The following is a 4,719-nucleotide window of genomic DNA, read 5'->3' as shown; positions in this document are numbered from 1 at the left end:
TCCCTCTCCCTCTCCCTCTCCCTCTCTCTCTCTCTCTCTCTCTCTCTCTCTCTCTCTCTCTCTCTCTCTCTCATTCAATCAGCAAGACATTTTTGAAGGGAAGAGCCCAGCCATTGTTGCTGCCAATGTTTGGTGTAGCTTTTTTTTTTTTTTTCTGAATAATAAAGAAGAGGATTTCTGTCTTTCTGCTGAGCTTTTGTGAGTATCTCAGCCATGCTTCGCAACACTCATGTAAAGAGGGTCAAATGGGATATGAGGATAGAACAGAAGGGAAAACCTGAAAAATGTGTGTCTAACTTCTGCAAGTGGGTAGAATCACAGAGAAGATAAAACATGTAATTCTTTATGAGAAATCATGAAAGAAGAAAAGAAGATTTTAGAAAATGTGTGAGGGTAAAAAAAACGCTTGTGGTTTGAAAGTGGAGTGACTACACTGGGGATAGATTAGAACAGACAAGGTGATAAGATGAAGACAGGAGGGTCACGGAAATAAAGTGTGGTGGAAATTTTCATAAGAAAAAGCTGTTTGCTTATGTTAATTAAACAAACAAATAGAGTTGGGAAAGACTTTTCTAGAGAAAACTAAATTTCTGTTAGAATTATGACATAATTATAAATTTCCATTAGAATTACGAGTTCTGGAAGCAAAGAAACAAGCAATCTACATGAGGAAAGATTATAAGAAAGATTAACATTATTTAATAGCAATATAATAACTGCACTATGCTGCTGAAGCTACTGCGTTCTCTTCAAAGTAGGATGACATGAGTTGAAATGCTTAGTAAAATGAATCACACTGTGAATAAATGCATATTACAACTAGAACCCTTACCTTAATAATAGGCTGTGTTAAGTCAAATTCATGAGTATAATAGGAGAAAGGACAAATGTGTGACTTACTTTTTTATATATTGTGACTTCTTTGTTAATAGCTTTTTCTGAAACTATATCATGGTCTATGTAATCCTAGAGATATTACCAGAAATCAAAGAGGTACATGTTCTGGATAAGGCTGAATCTGATGATTGACCATCAAAGAAATAATATGATGAAAAATTTTGGGTTATTTTTGTTACTTACTAGCCTATTTTCCAAAAGTTCCCTGTATAATTCTATATTAATTTGTTGTTTGTTTTTAATTTTTCTCATTCTCAGATAATTGAAAGACAGATATTAACTATTTTGAAGGGAGAATAAAAATACAGGAAAACATTTGAAAATGCAAGCAAACAACATCTCCCAAAGGTTGTACAAGCAGCAATGATTGGTTGGGAGAAAGGACTTCCTGACTGGCCAGTTCATGGCCACTTCAATCCATGCAGGTATCACAAATTCTATCTTCCAATGGTTATGTTTTATTCCTCTTCTGTGTGTATAGCCATAGAAATTTCAGGTTCACAGTCAAGGTGAGGTCTGTGTTAGACACAGTGGAGATCTCCTAGCTGAATCCCATATATCTGGAGATGCGCCTTCATGAACAAAGCTTTTCAGTGACATGGCTGGCTTCGAGTTTATTCCTCAGACATGGTCCTCTAAATAATGTCAAGAAACTCGGTAAGCTGGACTTGAATGCAGTTATTATTTTTTGTCTGGTACTAGTGCCTTCTGATGAATAAACACATGTTTACTTTCCTTTTTTAGAAAGTGAAATAAAACAGTTCAAATGTATTTTATCATACTTGCTTGGGGGTAGAGATGGTCACATTTTATAAAAAAAATTAAATAAAAGTCTAACAATGTGTCTTCTTCCTTTACAATTCCTGATAATTAAATGAATATTCAAAGAGATGAGTTTCACAATGTCATTTTCTTACCAATATATTATTGTTTTATGTTCTTACTAAATATAATTGTTTTATGTACTTATTTGCTATGAAAATGTTTGGATAATCAGAATATGTTTGTGGCTAGCCTTCTCTCCATAGTGAATTCACTGCAAGCATGAGGCATCAATATGTTATTTCAACTCTCAACAACAAAATTAATAATCCAGAAACTTAAAAAAGTAGTAGTAAGAAAAATGTAAACAAACAATAATCCAATCATAACAGAACATAATAAATAGTGAAAATAGAAAATATCTCTTAATATTCTTATACTTAATAATTCTTAATGTTGTTGAAATACAAACATTAAATATTTTCTGTCATATGTAAGTCTTGGATTCAAGTAAACAAACTTCAACTCATGTTTTTTAAAATTTCAAATAGATCCTTCTCCTGTATAATACATTCTGAATAAAGTTTCTACTACTTCTATGGCTCCCAATTTCCCTCCATATCTTGGTATATACCCAACCAACTCTATCCTACAACAGACATATTCATGTTTATTGCATATTCATGTTTATTGACACTACTCTTAAAAGCAAGGATAAGAATGAGCATAAAGTCCAACTGACAGATGAGTACATATATGTCATATATTTTAGAAAATAAAATTGTATTCAATGTAAAGAATATAATTATATTCTTTGTAAGAAGGTGAATAACTGGGCATATATTCCGAAGAATTGGTATGAAGGACACATGCTCCACTATGTTCATAGCAGCCTTATTTATAATAGTCAGAAGCTGGAAACAACCCAGATGTCCCTCAACAGAGGAATGGATACAGAAAATGTGGTATATTTACACAATGGAATACTACTCAGCTATTAAAAAGAATGAATTTATGAAATTCCTAGGCAAATGGATGGATCTGGAGGGTATCGTCCTGAGTGAGGTAACCCAATCACAAAAGAACTCACATGATATATACTCACTGATAAGTGGATATTAGCCCAGAAACTTAGAATATCCAAGATACAAGATACAATTTGCAAAACACATGAAACTGAAGAAGAACAAAGACCAAAGTGTGTACACTTTGCCCCTTCTTAGAATTGGGAAGAAAACACCCATGGAAGGAGTTATAGAGACAAAGTTTGGAGCTGAGATGAAAGGATGGACCATCTACAGATTGTCACACCCGGGATCCATCCCATAATCAGCCTCCAAATGCTGACACCATTGCATACACCAGCAAGACTTTGCTGAAAGGACCCTGATATAGCTGTCTCTTGTGAGGCTATGCCAGGGCCTGCCAAACACAGAAGTGCTCACAGTCAGCTATTGGATGAAACACAGGGCCCCCAGTGAAGGAGCTAGAGAAAGTACCCAAGGAGCTAAAGGGATCTGCAACCCTATAGGTAGAACAACAATATGAACTAACCAGTACCCCCGGAGCTCGTGTGTCTAGCTGCATATGTAGCAGAAGATGGCCTAGTTGGCCATTATTTGTAAGAGAGGCCCCTTGGTCTTGCAAAGTTTATATGCCTCAGTACAGGGGAATGCCAGGGCCAAGAAGTGGGAGAGGGTGGGTAGGGGAATGTGGAGGGTTGGGAATGGGGGACTTTTGGGATAGCATTGGAAATGTAAAATAAGAAAATACCTAATTTTTAAAAATCAAAAAAAAGGTGAATAAAATTGATGTTTATATTAATAGGTCTGAAATACAAACATTAAATATTTTCTCTCATATATAAATCATGGATTCAAGGATTTATAATTTGAACATGTATTTGTTTTTTTTTCATGAATGTATAAAGGAGTAATATATGATCAATCTTAAGTAGGCAGGACCAGAATCAAATTAGGGTAATAGAATACATACTACATAAATGTGGAAGGAGGATTATTACAGAGAAGGGAACAAGCATGTGTAGATAATTGTACACAAAAGAAAGTTTAAGGAATGATATCAGTGAAGAAAACATTTATTAATAAATAATATAACAAAACTTACTTCTTTGTATGATCACTACACACACAAATATAAAATATAAACATAACTAATAATATTGCCCCAGACAATGAAGAGACACTAAGAAGAAAGGAAATTTAGTGTACATTTTAAAATAAATCTAAGTGTTATAAAAAAGGAAAGATTAAATTTCCAATATACATATATGTACAAATTAACTCTGGAATATAGTTAACAATTAATCAAAACTGGTTCATTACTTGTAACAAATTTATAAATACACCTTTCTAAGAATTTGGTAATGCAGAAAGAGTTTGGTAGAACAGGTCTGATATATTTACTTCTCACTATTCATTAAAACCACATTTCTTCAAAAAAATAAATAATATCAAAAAAAGAAAACCCATAATAAAAATATAATAAAGTTGTACATTTATAGTGAGCTTATAATGGTAATGGTTATAAAAGAAATACCAAGCATTTTTAAAAGAATAAGACAAGTACTGAAATATTTCCCATTCATGTCTCTAGGTCTAAGACAAGTTAAGATTCACCAAAACCTTTTTTTATGACATCTGATAGGATGCTGTACTTCATTGCTACCAGGACTACTCTATATGGATGCTCTTCCATTTTGCTGTTGAGAAACTCTGTCTTTCAAGAGGCATACATAGTGTAATAGTGTCTCTAATGTCAACTAAAAATAAACTGGAGCATGTTCTATGCCCAATTACACCTGAATTTAGCAAAACTTATTTGATAAACTAAGTTAAACATAATATATGAGTATTTTATATAAAATGAACATATAATTTGAATTGTCTTGAGGAAAAACAAAAAAGTCAGTGATCATTGTAAATACACAAGGGGTCCTCATGGTTTTAGTCTTTGGGCATTTTGCTCATGTTTTGATCATTGTAGTGGTTTACATAGGAGATATAAATAATGAAAATCTTGTGACCTTAAGGAACAAGA

Source organism: Mus caroli, chromosome 2 (genome assembly GCF_900094665.2).
Source record: "Mus caroli chromosome 2, CAROLI_EIJ_v1.1, whole genome shotgun sequence".
Classification (NCBI taxonomy): Eukaryota; Metazoa; Chordata; class Mammalia; order Rodentia; family Muridae; genus Mus; species Mus caroli.
The sequence above is the reverse complement of the archived record's forward strand: the minus strand, read 5'-3'. Positions refer to the sequence as shown.